This window comes from Anabrus simplex, chromosome 1 (genome assembly GCF_040414725.1).
Source record: "Anabrus simplex isolate iqAnaSimp1 chromosome 1, ASM4041472v1, whole genome shotgun sequence".
Classification (NCBI taxonomy): Eukaryota; Metazoa; Arthropoda; class Insecta; order Orthoptera; family Tettigoniidae; genus Anabrus; species Anabrus simplex.
In genome coordinates, this window is record NC_090265.1 from 1,748,704,675 (window position 1) to 1,748,724,326 (window position 19,652).

General features: G+C 41.6%; 1 protein-coding gene across 5 annotated transcripts in view; it reads right to left on the reverse strand.

Annotated features, from left to right (window-relative positions):
• bsk (mitogen-activated protein kinase dJNK) overlaps positions 1-19,652 on the reverse strand; it is a 662,508-nt gene that overhangs the window by 367,747 nt on the left and 275,109 nt on the right. For 2 of the 5 annotated variants that reach the window (XM_067138508.2, XM_067138505.2), the window contains exon 2: positions 12,436-12,486. The exons of 2 other annotated variants lie outside the window; for them this stretch is intronic. The gene's annotated coding sequence lies outside the window, so the exon portion shown is untranslated. The remainder of the gene's footprint in view (positions 1-12,435; positions 12,487-19,652) is intronic. One more of the 5 variants, XM_067138507.2, reaches the window with a different exon arrangement.

The window sequence follows — 19,652 nt, forward strand, 5'->3', positions numbered from 1 at the left end:
CGACTTTCACTTTTCCTCCCTTCATAAATCCACGCCGAATAGATCAGATATTGGTTTGAGCGTGTAATGGTGCGTCCTACGACGTGTTATCAGCGTTCCCAACGTGCGGCCACTTCTCCAGTATATTACCGGCTCTGGACTGCCTACACCGAGTATAGCTGTCAGACTAGCGAGAGCTGGGCGACCTCCAAACTAATAACTTCAACATCGTGCTACAACCGCTCTAAAGGCGACGTGCGACAGGAAATATCAAAATTTTGGAACTGGCTGATTTCCTCCTCTGAAGAGGAATGAGAACAGTTAATTAGTTCACTATTTAGAAGTAATGCGCAGTACACATAAAATTAGATTTGTTAAACTATATATACGAAAATAGTTTACTAAAACAGCTTTGGCAAATCCGTCCGTCCGTTCTACAGGACCGATTTGTATCAATTATATTTTATTCTCTCCAGAAATACCTGCCGGTGAATCATGAGACATTGACAGGTTTCTAAGTTCAGTCAACTTTGAGTAATCATAAAATGAAATCATTGAATGATTACTCCAATAATTGCAGACGAAGGCTTATCCTAACCCGCAATATATTCTGTGCATAGCAGGTTGCTAAATAATTAACACTTTCATTAATATTCTGATAGGCGTATATGTGATTTTCATCCTTAGTAATGTCACTGCATGGAGCCATGTTTGATTACTACCTGTCAAGCCAGGGAGTATACTCTTCCTCTGATCACGGAAGAATACTATTCCCTGCTAGATACTCTTTGATTCTCTGAACTTTCCCAGCTTCCAAATATATTCAACATATGGCACAGCGTCCCTAATAACCTACATGGTGCTAAGAGAAAAAGTCTACGTTCAAACAGACCCCGTCATGACATACTCCTTAGATACTATCTGGGAACACCTATCGAAGGATAACTTAGCTACACTACAAAGGCCTTGCATCTTTAATTTTAATTTCTGTGCCTGGCAAAAAGAAACAACAACAAAAAATCATTCGAGACTAACCTATGAGCTCACAAGACAACCGTTCTATAACGAAGAACTAGGATTTAAAAAAAAAAGAACAACATTGCCATCTACGACACAGTACCAAGCTTTACATCAAGAACTGCAGGATACAAAAGTTAATATATGGATAGATTTTTACCAGACTGCATGTGGACGTCCGAATGGATAAATTCTGACTACGACCTGTGGCGCTTCTTATTAAAGGTTCATAAAACCATTGAAAAGGGCAGGCAGAACTATGACTACGACAGGCATATCAAGACGAGTTATCTGACCTATTTATAACGAATGCTGAGGAGCAACATGGGTCCTCTACTCTAGACATAAATAATTAAGTAGTGTACCCAAGGGTTTCTCATTTCCTTCAATTTTTTTGCATGTCTCTCAAATATTTCTTCACCCACCTCCCTTGGGCATATGTTACGTTCCTGAAATTCTTTCACACAATCTTTCAACTCAGCATTTTACTTCTTAGGACTATTTCTTTGGTTAGTAGTAAACTATTTCTCTTCAAGCGTTTCCCATTTTCTACAATGGTCGCCATTTCTCGTCGACGCTCCCGACAACATTTTGTCCTGGTATTTCTCTTTCTCTAAGGTTCTCCGCGACACAGTCCTGCCGCCTCTTCTTCGGTCTCCCGTGTCGTCTACTACGAAGTGCAGTGGTCGCCTGGCCACATTACTATCTTTCCTCCTCATAACGTGACTGTCCTTTCATTTCATTTCATAATGTGACTGTATCACTGCAATCTTTCTTACGTCCTCTCTCCCCCTCTTCACTAGCATCCACTGTGGTAAGGTGACCAGATGCAAAGAGATAAAAAAAAGGACAAAACTGTTTAAAAAGGAGGACAATGTCGGAAAAAGGAGACACAAAAATCTTCCGTTGAAAGTCTGAATTTACCGAGCTCGATAGCTGCAGTCGCTTAAGTGCGGCCAGTATGCAGTAATCGGGAGATAGTGGGTTCGAGTCCCACTGTCGGCAGCCTTGAAGATGGTTTTCCGTGGTTTGCCATTTTCACACCAGGCAAATGCCGGGGCTGTACCATAATTAAGGCCACGGTCACTTCCTTCCAACTCCTGGGCCTTTCCTATCCCATCGTCGCCATAAGACCTGTCTGTATCGGTGCGACGTGGAGCAAATAGCAAAAAAAAAAAAAAAAAAAAAAAAAAAAGTCTGAATTTAGACATATATATATATGATATTAGGCAAAAGAGACTGTATTCGTTTGGGAAAGGAGGAAAGAAAAATCCTGAGATATATAGAGTACCAAAAAAGAGGGTGAAATATGGGTGCATAGATCAAGGCAGGAGATATACGAGAAAGTAGAACCAGTATCAAGTGTATTACGGAAAAGAAAGTTGATTTTGTGGTACATTTGATTAGGATGGATGACAACAGGTTAACAAAGAAGATATGGAATGCGACAAGTTTAACGGGGAATGACTGGATAAAGGAAGTTAGGAAGGGTTGGAAGGCTATTGACGTAAGACATAAATAACCACTAACGACTGTGCAGGATAGATCTGCTTACAAAAAGCTCGTCGAGTGTGATAAGTTAAATGGATCGATACTAAGACCAAGATCCAAATCACAGAAGCGCAGAGAAATACGAGGCGTGAAGGAATAAAGAGGTATTGGGAAGAACGAAGACGTGCTGACCAGGTCACTCGAGATTATAAAGGCTGAAACAAATAAAATAAATAAAATTGATCCATTTCCACACTATACGGTAAAATATTACAAAATTTAAACAAAAACTAATTTGCACGCCTTGTTGGTACTTTTCTGTAGATTCAGGTGGCTTCAGGGGTTTCAGCGTGTCTAACATATTAAAAGATATGCATATACATTTCTTTAGATATATTGAACCATAAAGAGGATTTTCACAGATTCTACTTTGAAACGCCTATTATCAGTCCATTGTGCTCAGATCAATGAAAATAGTCTTTCTACATTTGCACTGTGTCGTGGTATAGAAAAAAATTATGCATTTTTAATAACTCTGAGCTACAATCAACTGGCTTACGTGAATTGAAATACTTTGTCCAAATCTGACTACAAGGTAACTTGTTAAACTCAGGTTACCCTCATTCACGAATTGTTTGAAATTGCAGAACTGATCAAAAGAGTTTCACATCATCAATTTGAAAGGACTTAGGTTGCAAACACAGAATACAATTTTCAGCATCATAACAATGAATATTACCTTCAGTGCCATCCATTTAATATAGGTTTCCTTCAAACCCAGATGATCTCCTTTCGCTTGCCTCGTTGTCAATTGTCCGTATTAGCATAGCAGTGTTCTGACGGGGTATTGCTGAGAGACAATCCTGCAGTATACTGAGTGGTAAATAGCGTCTAATGTAAAACAAAATGCAAGGCATGCCTATGATTCAAGAACTAGGAAAAATCAAAAGAAAAGCAACTCGATTTGTTCTGGGTGATTTCCCACAAAAGAGTAGCGTTACAAAAATGTTGCAAAGTTTGGGCTGGGAAGACTTGGGGGTGATGGCGTGGAATGACATCAGTACACGAATAAAGTTGAGTGGTGTCGTTAAAAGTAGGAAAGATCACGATATGAAGATAAAGCTGGAATTCAAGAGGACAAATTGGAACAAATATTCGTTTATAGCAAGGGGAATTAGTGATTGGAATAACTTACCAAGGGAGATGTTCAATAAATTTCAAATTTCTTTGTAATCATTTAAGAAAATGCTAGGAAAACAACACATAGTTAATCTGCCACCCGGGCGACTGCCCTAAATGCAGGTCAGTAATGACTGATAGGGAATCTCCCACGTGGGTGACTGCCCTAAATGCAGGTAAGTAATGACTGATAGGGAATCTCCCACATGGGTGACTGCCCTAAATGCAGATCAGTAGAGACTGATAGGGAATCTGCCTCCTGGGCGACTGCCCTAAATGCAGATCAGTAGTGATTGATAAGGAATCTGCCTCCTGGGCGACTGCCCTAAATGCAGATCAGTCGTGATTTAAAGGTAATCTGCCTCCTGGACGACTGCCCTAAATGCAAATCAGTAGTGATTAATAGGGAATCGGCCCCCTGCGTGACTGTCCTAAATGCCGATCAGTAGTGATTGATAGAGAATCTGCCCCCCTGGGCGACTGCCCTAAATGCAAATCAGTAGTAGGGAATCGGCCCCCTGCCTGACTGTTCTAAATGCCGATCAGTAGTGATTGATTGATTGCTTGATTGCTTGCTTGCTTGCTTGCTTGCTTGCTTGCTTGCTTGCTTGATTGATTGATTGATTGACACCTTACACTGTGGTATTTTCATCTCCGCGACCTCCAGGTTCTTCTCGTGGACTACCGCGGTAATAAAAAATGGTCTCAGAAATCGAGCTACATGTCTCGTGTACATTCAAAACCACCTTTCTATGGGGAATGAGAGTATTTTAAAATGGTCATTACAGGTAGCGTCCTCTTAACTATTGAGGGAACGTAGAGAAAGGTCAAGTAACACTGGAGAATGTGAAGCATGCACTTCCTCCTCTTTATGGGAAAGTGACGTGTCCTACGGCAATAAACTGAAACTAGCTCACCAAGGGAGGAATGACTTTAACAATGGATGAGACACAATCGATAAAACGGTACATTCCATGTCTTAACGCAATGCTCAAAATGACTTTCGAGCGCTCTCTGCCGGCCTGACAAAATCACGTTGATTTGGCTCTTAACACAGCATTCACCACCATCATCCGGGAGGTCACGTTTTTAAGATTAACTCCCGTTATTACGGGTCGACTAGAGCGGATATGCTCCAATAAAGCAGCAATAATGGCTAGTTCTTAACAAGGCCCGAACGATGATATCAAATTATTTCCTCTCAAGAAGCTTTCATGGTTTCTGAAGCAGCAAATTTTGGTCTCGATACCCTCAGCACACAAACCATATCTACAACATAGACGTCCGCGTTCAGTCCGCTAACCTTTGTGATTAGTCTCTTATAGGAAAGATAAATGTCCCTATGTTCAAATAATCGAAACACTTCTTTTTGTTGCCCATGAATGATAAATTCAAAATTCTCTTACATATCGGAGTGGTAATATGGTGAGCCATGAACTCAGTTCAACAGCAGTTCTCGCTGTATGATCACTATTAAAATACATCATGAGAATATTATGCAGAGCGAATGGAATAGTTGAGATCAGGAACCCTCATTATACACATTAATCAAGAAATTTTCACTGATTTGCGCCTAAATTTCCTCGAAACATAATACATACCAGTGTTTTCCCCAGAAATTTTCGTCAGCTGGGTGGCAGGAATGAGTAGCCGGGCGGAGAATACTACGTAAAAAATGAACATGCTAAAATTTGAGTTTTAATCCTCCTAGTATTGACAATAATATCAGGTATACATTAACTGCAAAATATAACTATTTTAGTGTTATTATCACGAAGAAGATATCTGAGTATTTCGAACTTCTAGCGTTCTACTGCTCGCTCTTTTTATATTTCATTTACAAGTTGCTTTACATCACACCGACTCAGGTACGTCTTATGGCAACGATGGGATAGTAAGGAGCTAGGATTGGGAAGGAAGTGACCGTGGCCTTTTTTGCCTGGTGTGAAAATGGGAAACCACGGAAAACCGTTTTCAGGGCTGCCGAAAGTGGGGTTCGACTACTGCTCGTTCATAATCATATAGGCCTAACACCGGGGCTTACCACGCGGTTGCTGTGGAGTGCCATACGGGTTTTGTGACGTCATGCGGAATCGAATGCACGCATGCGATTTCACGTCAATCTAGACAACTACTCGAGTACTACACTACATGACAGTCAAGCTAAACATTTAACCTCCGATGTAATTGAAGCAATTATACTGATAAAAGTGATTTATCGTGTTAATAAACAGTTATTTGGAGCAACCAGTGATTCAAATATGTATACATATTATGTAATTAGCAATTACCTAGGTTATGTTAGCCGGGCGGCCCGTAAAAACGGCAGGGCGGTGCGCCCATCAAAAAGGTCCTAGGGAGAACACTGCATACTTTCTATGCAATCGTAGCACTCCGTGGAACATACTGTGTATTTGAAATCTACCGAACCATCCTCCATCTATATACTCTTAAACATTCACCGAATCACTTTTCATAAAAGGTGTCATCATCAAGAGAGTTGAATCCGTTGGGCCCATGCTTTTTGATGAAATTCGTCTAAGCTACGAAAGAATAACAATAATAGGAAATAATTCAATCATCGGTCTCCACCTTCACACACACACACTTATATTTGATACTCCGAATAGGAATATAAATTCTCTGGCTAATTTCTGCCACCTTTTTCATTATTTACGATACTCTTCAATGTTTGTGGTCATTTTTGATCACTATTACATATGTTTTGGCAATTGAAACTGAACTCTTGATATTTCTGTAGAAGTTGTTTCCATTTTGGTCAATTTATGAAATTATTTAATTGGCCATCATTCTTAACAATTAACTGTCACCCCTCACCACGGAGACGCCTTTTCCGAGCAGCAGAATATACGATCATCAATATGCTATAAAAATAAATGGTCGCATTATTTGAGAGTAAAATTCGTTTGTGTTGACTGGCTGATAGGTAAATTATTAAGGACTCGGAATATAAGAGAGAATGCATGCCTTCGAATATGAAGATATCAGTGAGCAGAGGATGAAGGACCATCGAAAGGATGTCTACAATTCTCTTCCTTTAATAGGTGTCTTACAAGTTGAAGTTTGTGGTTTAAAGTAAGACGTTCTACAAAGATTTCCGACAAAAGAGTAGCGTTACAAAAATATTGCAAAGTTTGGGCTGGTAAGACTTGGGAGAAAGGAGACGAGCTGCTAGACTACGTGGTATGTTCCGAGCTGTCAGTAGAGAGATGGCGTGGAATGACATCAGTAGACGAATAAGTTTTTGCGGCTATTTGGCTTTTACGTCGCACCGACACAGATATGTCTTATGGCGACGAACGAATAAGTTTGAGTGGTGTCTTTAAAAGTAGGAAAGATCACAATATGAAGATAAAGTTGGAATTCAAGAGAACAAATTGGGGCAAATACTCGTTTATATGAAGGGGAATTAGGGATTGGAATAACTTACCAAGGGAGATGTTCAATAAATTTACAATTTCTTTGCTATCATTTAAGAAAAGGCTAGGAAAACAACAGATAGGGAATCTGCCACCTGGGCGACTGCCCTAAATGCAGATCAGTAGTGATTGATGATTGACATGGCATCGGAACCTGAATTCACGCAGACTACTTGGAGTTTCCCAGCGGTGAGCCGTCACGTACGTTGAATGTGAACCGATCCTGCTTCAAAATATCTCGATACTGGACACGAGATTTGCAGATGACCACAGCGTGGCGCTTTGACTGGGCGTACTATCTTAACTTGTCCGCTTGCGTTTTTCTATCTGAAGTACTGAAACACCAAGCGGAGAAGTCTCATTTACCAAAGGTATATTTACATAGGATACATAGGATACACAAGTGTGGATTCACCGTAAATACGTTGTTGTCGATGGCTACAGTGATGAATCCATTTGCTCGAAGGTACACGATCAAGAAAATACGATGTAATTAAAAGGTTTATTTCACCCCTACTAGCAAATTTTTACATTATACTGGTGATCTGTGATCTCCCAGAATAAATATGATTCTGTGTTTGTCATTCCACTCACGTAGAACTATTAACGTTCCAACGTTGTGTTCAAAAGTTGACGTCCTGCCTTTCGTGTACAAGTGGTAGCAATCCAGCAACAATGCCTTTAATGTACGAGAGTAGAACATGATTTTCGAATGCGTTTCGAACAACAAAATGAAAAACCCACAGCCTGTTTCCAGTCATTCGACCGGGTCAGGAATGGAATGAATGAAGCCCCAATCAAGCGGCGAGGATAGGAATTGTGCCGGCTGTCGAAGCCTGTCGCACTCCTCTGGGGTAATGATTAATGAATGATTGATGAAATGAAATAATATTTGAGTGTTGCTGGAATGAAATATGACAGGGAAAACCGGAATACCCGGAGAAAAACCTGTCCTGCCTTCGCTTTGTCCAGCACAAATCTCACATGGAGTAACCGGGATTTGAACCAGGGAATCCAGCGATGAAAGGCCGGCGCGCTGCCGCCTGAGCCACGGAGGCTCTTTTCGAACAACAAAATAAGATTCTCAATGTCTATACATATACGCGTTGACATAAGATTTAAACTAAACCAAATTGCGTCTTTTTTGTACACTATACTGATTTGAAAACGTCAATAAAACTTATCCTGTTTCACACAGTCACTTAATAGTACTTCAAAGGTGAAGGTCGCTGCTTAAATTATGACGTGGTGACATTAGGAATGAGACGGTCGATAACGGCGGCTGTCTCTCATACTGCAAATTATATGAAGACATAAACGAGTATTAGCTTTGGCTTGCAACAAGCCTCAGTAATTATTTCCCTGGAAATTCAAGCCGTTAAACATCCAGCTCTTTAGTTAGTAGTGCCAACCAACAATCGCTGGTAGTGTAAAGAACTCGCTCCCCATTCTTATTAGTACCATTTGAAGTTAAAGTACAAGTTGAGCTGTCAACTACGCTATGTGCGACTTGAGATTACACAGAGTTGGCATGGAAACTGTGGCAAGTTTTACTACAATTCAACCTGCAACCGCACCCAAACAATCCTGAAAAAATAAATTAACGTACTCTTATGTGGGAAGGTAACAAATTTTTAAGCAAATTCGAATTTATTTATTTGTTTAGATATACTTATTTCTTTCAGGTCTGGCTTGTCTTGAAGAAGAGAAGTACATTCTCACAGCATTGACATAAGCATTAGGTATTGTCCAAAGAATTTTACCATACCCAAAATCGAGTGAACATTGAATAGTTCAATATCCAGTTTGTATATTAAGCGTAGTAAATCAACCCAGCTACCTTCACGAACATTTTGTAATTTTGGATTCGTTAGCTAAACATTTTGAAGTAATGTAACTGACTGCAATATACATCCGAATATGTAGTCTGGTTGCACGAGCGTACCTACCAGATGGATAGCATAAACTCATATGGATGATAAATCGCAGATAAATCTCAAATCGTCCAACAAGCGAGAGGCACCACTCCATGCAGTCTAAATCAAATATATCCTGTATACATGAAGAGAAGCTATAACCCTGAGGGAGCAACGTTGATCGGGCAAAGGAAAAAAAAACCTCAATTCGATCCCTACATAGAAATTTTCAATATAAATAAAATGAAATCTGTAGTCTGATCAGTATTACCATCAGTTTTGCTAGCAACAATTAATAAATTAATCTTGTTTGTAAAGGCCTAACGACTATTAATATGTTTTATTCCCTCATGGATGAAAGCATCTTTCATTCTCTCGGGGATTATTAGGGGTTGCTTTAGTAGAAGCAAAACCAATGATAAATATTAAACTTTACAATGCATAAGATAACAAAATATTTGTACAACTCTGTGCTTCTTTTCCCAGTTATAATTAAAAACAGACGATCCGCACGGCGTGCTGAAAATCACACGTTTCCTCATTCACATTAAAAGTGAGATTAAAATACACAGCTTGTAGTGATCGCGTGTAAGCATTACTGAAATACTAACATGAATGTTACCATGCAAGTACTTACAACATTTTCATGATGTTTCTTCAACACACTTTACTATCCCTTCGCCACCGAAAAACCTTCAGTGTGTTAAGTGTGACGTTAAAACAGTAGAAAAAATATCACCACCTCTCCTACCTCGCCGGCCAGGTCTCTGATGGTGAAAACTCTTTCCACTAACGAGATTCGAATTGGCTAACCATGGTGAGGCCTTAACGATGATGGCTAGAAGGTTGGCTAGGTAATCCCTTAGACCGCGGCGACCGGGCATAAAAATAATGTTATTCGTTCTACGGTCCACTAACTATTTTTACGATATTCGGAGATGCCGAGGTGCTGCAATTTCGTCCTGCAGAAGTTTCTTTTCTTTTCTTACGAGCCGATAAAACTACCAATTCGAGGCTGGCGTATATAAGCACCTTCAAATACCACTGGGCTGAACCGGGATCGAACCCAGAAACTTGGACTCATAAGGTCAGCGCTTCTCTCCGGGCCGGACACAGAGAAAGGAAACTTCCTTCTGGCATATCACTTCTTCCTGTCCTTTTTCCCAATTTTCTTCGGCTCGACAATTGTGTGGATTTTCCAAGCTGCTTACGTCGCACCAACACAGATAGGTCTTATGACGACGGTGGGATAGGAAAGGGCTAGGAGTGGGAAGGAAGCGACCATGGCCTTAACTAAGGTACAGTCCCAGCATTTGCCTGTGTGAAAATGGGAAACCACGAAAATCAATCTTCAGGGCTAACGACAGTTGAGTCCGAACCCACTACCTCCCAAATGTAAACTGATAGCTACGTGACCGAAACCACTTGCTTGGTTTGTGTGGATTTGGCTCAGTTTTAGGTTGGGATGCCCTTCCTGACGCCAACCCTATGCGGAGGGTTGTAATAACTACTGCGTGTTTATGTGACTACTGGCAGTGTTGTGTGTAGCGTTTAGATGAAGAAAATTGTAATGAGACATACACAAACACCCAGACCCCGAGTTAGATGAGTTAACCATACACAGTTAAAATCCCAGACCCGGCCGGGAATCGAACCTGGGACGCTCTGAACCGAAGACTAATACGCTGACCATTCAGCCAAGCAACCAGACTAGAGGAAGGAAACTTTCATCATTGGTTAACTACAGTTTTACTAACGGAATATACAACATATTTCAACGTCGTATCCATCTTATATTGAAAACATGTGCATGTCGGTAAAACAAAGTATTCCACACATTGCAAGGCATGACGAATAGAGTACCTAGTGTGATCACTCCGCTCCTTAACATTGTCGTTGGTGGCTCCGCCGGAGTGTGGCGCTGCAGTCACAACGAACCAGCTGCAACAACACGTACGCCAAATTGTCGACGAAGGTAACAGCGTGCCTGCGCAAAGTCATCGTAACAATTGTAACGCCTATCGAGGGAATTTGTTTGTATATTTCCCGACAGTCTGTATTAATATCTGTGCAGTACTTTGTGTGTGTAATCAACTACTTTTTTTTATTATTTCGACAAAATGTCGTACTGTTTCTTTCCTGGTTGTAAATCGAGTTACGGAAGGAAGCGTGATGGTAGGCGATTTTTTACACTGCCAAAAGAAAATAAACTGTTTGACAAGTGGACGAGAGTTATTCCGCGGAAAGATAAGCAATTGTCAGCCAAAAGCAGAATGTGTGACCTGAGTATTTTGGGCAGATTTGACTATCTTATAAAGGCGGACCGTTTCGTTGGGAACGGTAAAAACGTTGAACTTCCTCGTGTGAGCCGGAAATTAAAACCAGGAGCGGTGTCTCATATTTAGCGAAATACCTATCTACTGAGGTAAAATCGCTAGGGGCACTCAGTAGGAAAAGGAATGAAGACAGTATGAAGAGGATAAGGAACAAGAATCACGATGTGAGTGAAGCAGTGAGGGCAACAGTGAGCGGCAAGGTTTCAAGGTCAGCCTAGTTGTAGTGAAATTGACGGCCAGTCTAGTTCTCTTACCGATGCCCAAAAGCCAACAGCGTCTCTCAAAATGCGACTAAAGAACGCAACTCGTAATTTAATGTGGGCCAAATGTCCCTTTCCTCATTCAAAGCTAGGATTAATTTCCTACAGGGGAAGATTAAGAAAACGGAATGGAAGACGTTCGTTCGATCTGATGCACTGTATTGCTTTTGTTTTTCGTAATGTACCATTTTATCTCGTGTGTTCTCTTATTAAAGTCCAAAGATATTTCTTCGTGGGGACTGAGAATATTATTTACAATTTTTGGCCAGTAGTACTCATAAGTCTAAACATTTAGGTACTGTAGTTGGTTATATGCGTATTAGTGTAGCCTCCACTTAAACAGCTGACCACCGGGCGAGTTGGCCGTGCGGTTAGGGGCGCGCGGCTGTGAGCTTGCATCCGGGAGAGAGTGGGTTCGAATCCCACTGTCGGCAGCCCTGAAAATGGTTTTCCGTGGTTTCCCATTTTTACACCAGGCAAATGCGAGGGTTGTACCTTAATTAAGGCCACGGCCGCTTCCTTCCAATTGCTAGACCTTTCCTATCCCATCGTCGCCATAAGATATATCTATGTCGGTGTAACGTAAAGCAAAAAACCGGCCGATTCCTTCCAACTCCTGGGCCTTTCCTATTCCATCGTCGTCATAAGACCTATCTGTGTCGGTGCGACGTAAAGCCACTAGCAAAAATAATAACAGCTGACCGTGCAGCGTTGGTGATTGGCTACACTATCTTGAAGTCGGTGAGTGATCTCACTATGTATTCTATTCGTCATGGTACAGGACTTCAACTACTATAATAATTATTTTTAAGCTTACCGAAAGGAAGGTAGACCACACACAGCTAACGGTTACTCATCGGATCTCTACCTGGAAAAGAAATGCAAAGTTACTGACGGCATACAGAAAGTTCAAAACCATGAACAGCTACGGTCTATGTATGTATGCGGTAATTAATTATACTGTAGTAAAATGAACAATAGCAATTACATTTTAAGTATACCACAACCATAGCAGCAACAAATATTGGTAGATTCAGCATCTCATGTCCTAACGCACCCTTGAGGACACAAAGTAAGTGCTTCAGTAACCACATTAATTTCCACACATAAGAACTTGATACCAGCCTCATCCAACAATTTCGATAGTTTTATAACAGCTGGGCCTTAGAGCCAAGGACTAAATAAATAAATAAATAAATAAATAAATAAATAAATAAAGGAAGGAAGGAAGTCTCGGGAGTAAGAACAGAAGGCATGAAGAAGACAAACAAATTAGAGTACAGTGTCGGCAAAGGAATACAAGGTGAATATAAATCTCTAAAGGAAAACAATGGGATGCAGTCAAACGAAATAAGGTGATGTGCCGGAAATCTTATGTTAGGAAATGAAGTCATACAGGAGGTAGAAGAATACTGTTACTAGTGTAGCAGAATAACTATTGATGGCACAAGTAAGTAAGACGGGGATAAAATCCTAAATACTGAAGTGTAAGCCAAAAAAGTATTTCTGGAGAACATGATTTGCTTATATAAAACATAAATATTATATGCATATCAGAAATATGTTTGTGAAGACTTGTGTTTGCAGTTTCGCACTGTACTGAAGTGAAATATGGACAAAAAATAAGCGCAGAAAGAAATATAATACATCTTTTGAAATACAGTGTTACAGAAGAATGCTGAAGGTAAAAGGAAAGGATCAGGTCACAAATAACGAGATGCTCAACTGAGTTGGTGAGAGAACAGTTTTAGCGAAAGATGGCCCGAGGAAGGTTTAGACTGAGACACCCCCAGTCTTTGTTCAGTTAGATTCTGAAGGAAGTGTTGGTGGTAAGAACTGAAGAGGAAGACCACGGCACGAATAACACAAACAATTTAGAATATATATAGGAGTTAAAGAAAGGAAAAGTTTAGCATAGGGTAAGAGAGCATGAAGAACTGTATCAAACAAAACAACTACACTTATACACAATCTTCTTTTAAGCAGATCCCTCTTGATTCCCTTCCTAGAAAACTTACTGTTCTACTAGATTACAGTGCCTGACAAAAAAAAAAAGAAGTTAATCACCCAGAAGGAGTGGTTGAAAGTGAATGAAACTACATATGTTGAAAGACCCTGTGCCTTTACTGAACTGATTACAATGTGGAATGAAACAGTCAAGGCCGTTGGCAGTTACAAGTGGAATGTTGGCGCCAGGTAAGTAGTGTCGCATGGCGTTATGCGGTTCGTCCACAGTTGTTGCAGCCGTCCCTCCAGATCCCGCAGGTTGGTATTAGGACAGAGTCCCCTTCCAATGTCATTCCCACACGTGTTCAATGATGGAGAGGTCCGGAGAACTTGCTGGCCATGCTCTAGGCAGTCCATAGACACGTGCTGTGTGTGGACATGCATTAACTTGTTGAAACACTGTCCCAGGGTGCTGTGCCATAAGGGGTAAAACGTCTGGACGCAGAACGTCTGTGATGTATCGCTGTGCCGTCAAAGTCTGCCGAAGCACTATCAGAGGTGACCTGAACGAATATTCTATGGCTCCCCATACCATGATGCCAGGGATTACACTTGTATGTCTTTCCACAATATGGGTAGGATCTGCCCTCAGCCATCGACGCCACCAAACCCGCACACAATGGTAGTTGGAGATTATGGAGAAGCGGGACTAATCACTGAATATGACACGACGTCAGTCGTCCTCTGTCCATGCCTCCCGACAAAGCACCACTCCAAACGGAGGCGTTGGTGTTCTGGAGTCAATGGCAATCGACGCATGGGGCAGTAGGGCCACAGTCCAGCGGACGCGACTCGTCGAAACACTGTGCGGGAACTCACAGGATGTTGCAGAGTCTCCAGTACATGCTCGCGGATGGCAAGTGCCGAAGTTATGGGATGCAGAAATGCTTGGCGCACCATACAACGGTCCTCTCTCGGAGTGGTGTTTCTTGGTCGACCCGAACCTGCGCGACGTGACTGGGTACCCGCATGTACCCAGTGAGTCCAACGTAGGGCCACTGTGACTGACATCTGAATGGCCCACATGCTTGGCAATTGCACGATACGAATAACCAGCCTCATACATTCGCACAATGCGGCCTATGTCAAATGCTTGCAATTGGTGAATAGGCTGTCTGACGCATCTGCGAGGCAACGCGGATGCTTCGTACTGTACGTAGTCCTCTCTGCATGCCTTGTTTAACAGTCTGACTCACATCAGTTGACTGGTAACAACTTATCAACAGCAGGACGGTGGCATCACGAATGCACTCTGGTGGGCGTTCTACACATTACAGATCCTTGCAAATCGAAGAATTCTCTCACACATAAATGATATGTATGTACACCGAAATGTGAAAATATTGGACCACTCCTGAGTGCTTAACTTTGTCAGGCAGTGTAAAGTACACAACTCATAGCAACGAGATGTTTGGAAACTTGTGGATCATGAGGCTCCCTCTATAGATAAGTGGTACAGAGTCGGCTTCCGGATCCCGGATAGGATTTTTTTTTTTTTGTTATTTGCTTTACGTCGCACCGACACAGATATGTCTTATGGCGATGATGGGACAGGAAAGGCCTAGGATTGAGAAGGAAGCGGCCGCGGTCTTAATTAAGGTACAGCCCCAGCATTTTCCTGGACTGAAAATGGGAAACCACGGGAAACCATCTTCAGCGCTGCCGACAGTGGGGTTCAAATCCACTATCTCCCGGATGCGAGCTCACAGCTGCACGCCCCTAACCGCACGGCCAACTCGCCCGGCAGGTTCTTTTACCGGAGGAAAAAAGCTCATTCAGGATCCACGTCAGGTATTGGAATGTAAATGATCTCTGTGTTCATCCGACAAAATTAAAACTCAGCCTTAAATCGCCCAACAGAGTTCCCGTTTCACTGCCATCTCATAAAATACAATGAAACGCTGAAATTGAGCGGAAGCCTAAGTTCCAATACACACAGGAGTGGCGACGGGCGGAGGCGCGGTGCAGGCGAGACGGGAAGCACACGTTTGCACGCCTCCTCCCCGTAAAAGAACGGGCAAATGCACACCGAGCTCACGAGGTACAGGTACTCGCACCCTACCCAGCAATCAGCACACTTCCTCCTCGCTTCTCGAACTTATTTCAGAAAGCGTGAGCCTCTCGTCCAGTTCCTTTAATCACTGTGGTGCAAAAGCCTATTGTGGGTAAGGGTATCCCTTACCAAGGTTAGAACTCGGCGCAAAAAAAAAAAAAAAACTCCTGGGACATTCTATAGTAGTTTTGAAACATATCCGGATACATTTCTAGATCTCTCATTAGGTCAAAGGATGTCCTCTTGATTTTGTTTAACCACAAAGGGTGAACCCAAAAACTTCCTCTGGCTTTTAAAGACAACTATGCCCTCGTCACTTTAATCGTTCGAGTACATGTTGAATAACGTCACCTGAAAATCTCCGCCAGGCCTGCACCTCATGGTTGCCCTTTCGGTGTAGCCTGGGACTCGTCCCGCCTCCGCTCGTCATCACGTATATGTACACTGGGCCTAAACGGTGTCAAATCAAAACGACTGCAACACGATGTTTGAGGACATTTTTTTACATCGTTATGCCCTACTCAGGAGCACGGTTGAACTTGCTTAGCTGATGTGTTGGCCTACGTTTCCTCCCAAAATCTCTTCATCCTCTCGCTGAGCTTCTTCCTTCGTTCTTCTGTCCAAGTTATAGTAGCTCTGGTGTTGGGTTTGTCTTCTAAGTGGTGATTGTCGATTTTGGTTCTGAATTTACATCTGTCCTGTACAATGTGTCTGAGGACATATTATTATTATTATTATTATTATTATTATTATTATTATTATTATTATTATTATTATTATTATTACTCCTTTGCAGGCAGGACCTAGTGTTTACAGTCACTATGTCTTCTGGTATATGATACAGCAAATTTGTTACTTATCCTTAGCTTTGATAATATGAAGGTGACTGAGGTATGAGCGATGCTAGTAATGCCATGTACCGGGCGAGTTGATCTTGTGATTAGGAGCGCGCAGCTGTGAGCTCGCATCCGGGAGATAGTGGGTTCGAACCGCACTCTCGGCGGCTCTGAAGATGGTTTTCGTGGTTTCCTATTTTCACACCAGGCAAATGCTGGGGCTGTACCTTAATTAAGGCCACGGCCGTTTCCTTCCCATTCCTAGACCTTTCCTGTCCCATAATCGTCATAAGACCTATCTTGTGTCGGTGCGACGTAAAGAAACTAGCAAAAAAATAAATAGTAATGCCATTCCTTATGCAGCCAGTCCTTACTGTGAATGGTGTGAAAATGTTGCTCATAGTGTCAGCTGGTGCATACATTTCAGTGGGCTTGGCAGACTGATATGTATCGCAACTCCTGGCTCGGTGAGGAAAACAACAGGAAACTACCTCACTCATCATTTCCCTAGTACGCCGCATCTGTAATGCCTAGGCCATCCATGACAGCTGATAGCGGAGCTGTTTAGGATCCAATCAGCCTTAGGGCTGAGGACTGAACAAACATTATTATTATTATTATTATTATTATTATTATTATTATTATTATTATTATTATTATTATTATTATTATTATTGTACCGGGCGGTACACCTCCGCTCCGCTAATTCAAACATTGCGCCAGTTGAAACTCCTCTACTGGAGGAAGCCTGAACTTTAACTACAGTGTTAATTCTCAAGTTTCTCAGAAGATGTCCCTACTTGTAAATATTGAAGTGTTCTGAACTGGGTCGTTTTAGATGTATTTTTGTTTTCCCTGTAGTAAGAAGTGTGAACATTCTCTTCTAGATGGCACTACTGAAGGACTACAATTGTGCACCCTAGTGCGTAGTGAAAGAACTGTTTTTTTGGAGAAATTTTGTGTTCATAAGTTTGTTCTTTGTTAAATTTCTTTCAGTCATTGTTTAGGTTGGTTGTATAACCCTTCTCTTTCCGCCAGTTTTGAATTCGACCAATGAGTAATTTTTGTAATTAATTTTCCACCAATCCTGGTTTTCTTCTTCAGTCTTGACATGTAATCTTTTGGTCGTCCAATAAAAAGCTTGTGGGCGGGTGTTCTTATTCTTGAAAGGTCTCGAATGTTCCACGAGGGTATATAAACTGCTGATTTTCTGGTCTCCTCGCCACTTCAGTAACATCTATCATTGTGTAAATTTATGTAGCAGGGGGCGGGAAGCGCCTCTTTCGTCGGGCAGCGGTTCTTCAATAAGGTAATGGCCTTTTAATAACTTCTTTTCTTGCTAGCTCAGCAGTTTAACTCTCGGGGCAGGTTCGATACCTTTTACCATGTAACTTTCCTCTAAAATGTAAAAGACTCTTGGTATAAATTCTGTCTCTTTCAACTACAAATTGGGATAGAGTGTGCCTAACCCTCTCGAGCTCCCATTCATTTTGTTTTGAGGTGACTACGTTTTCATAACAGTTTCCCTTCTACTCGTAATGTCATAAAGTTTTCTATCGTGTCACCTCCGTAGAATGGGATTAGCCCTTGCATAAGCGGCCTAGGGCCAAATTAGGTTTTAATATAGTGTATTAGGAGTGCAAGTACGCCTCCACTCAAATTGGTATTTTGGGGCCGTGTCACTGACCTGTTTCTTTACTTAATAGGCCTCAGTAGGTTGGGTACTTTTACCCCTGTGTTATTGTACTTGGAGGACAGCTTGAATGTGGAGTTTGGTGTGGCCTTTGATGGGCTCGAACTTTGAGAGCGAGTTGCTCTTTCTTAAAATTTGGTTTCTGTGTGCCTCGAGGAGGCTTCACCGTGTAATGGGGAGCAAGTGCTCCTGGGCATGATTGGGGTTTTCTGCCCCTTTGTGGAATCTTGTATATAAGTACTGTTGGGCTAATTGCTCAAGAATTGTGTGTCTGGCTCTCGGAGCCCAAATCCGGTAACACTGTAATTGTACATTTTCGAATTATTGCTAGGCTACTGAGTACCTGTTATATTTGTTATTTCTTGATCTTAAAAGGAAAATATAACCTTATTAAATTTTAAATTAACTTTAATTTCGTAAATTGAGACCTATTCATCCCAGCACCTTCTTTCACCTCTAACTACCACGGATAACTCCGTAACAATTATTATTATTATTATTATTATTATTATTATTATTATTATTATTATTATTATTATTATTATTATTCGTTGGGGCCACTAAGGACCGCGAGATCTCAACTGTTTGTCTTCTTGCGAGCCCACCAGGTTTTCATCCTTTCGGAATGTGCTTTCCTCCATGCATCAGAATGGACATGCTTCAGTCGATTTGGAACTACTTTTTGGTGAAGCTGTCTAAGTTTGTGTTTGAGTGGTGCTCGGAGTTGAATGTCTGTTTCTGAAATTTCATACTTTAAAAGATCTTTATCGATCTCCACCAACCAAGGAGGAATCGTTTTGAGATTTCTGAAGTAGGATAACACACGTTTACAGATCCTTTCAGCTTGCAATGTGAAGAGGTGAGCGTAAAATGTTATCTTTTTCCGGGTTACGCTTGATATCTATCCAGTGTGGGTGTATATTTCTAAGTTGCATCGAAGCGAACAGCAATGTAGCATAGGCGTACTTGATCGGCACACGCACCGCCTGGCATGTGACGGCAGAATGAAAGGGAACAGTGGGGTGCCCCTTTGTACGCCACAACACAAGCTACATACACTCGCGGCAAGCAGGAAGCCTGCTCTGTGCCCGGCAGGCGCAGCAGACAGTTAATACGAGAGCCACTATTCCCTATTACTGTGAATACAAAGTGAGGGTCACAGCAATCAAGAGCGCTTCAAGGCACCACGTTACTGTGCAACACAATCAATTTCCAGGGTTCCACAAAGGCAACGTCACTGTGACCACGATGACACAAAATCGAAAGTACGAGGGTAATGCACGTACAACGTACACCCGCAACTGGAACAGTGAAATACGATGCGGTCAATATAGATATACACCAAAAAGTATTGGCACAGACACCTTTTTGCATATAATAAATTGTATAAATACTACGAACATTATATGTATAACATTAACCCTTACTCAATACCGGAAATAATA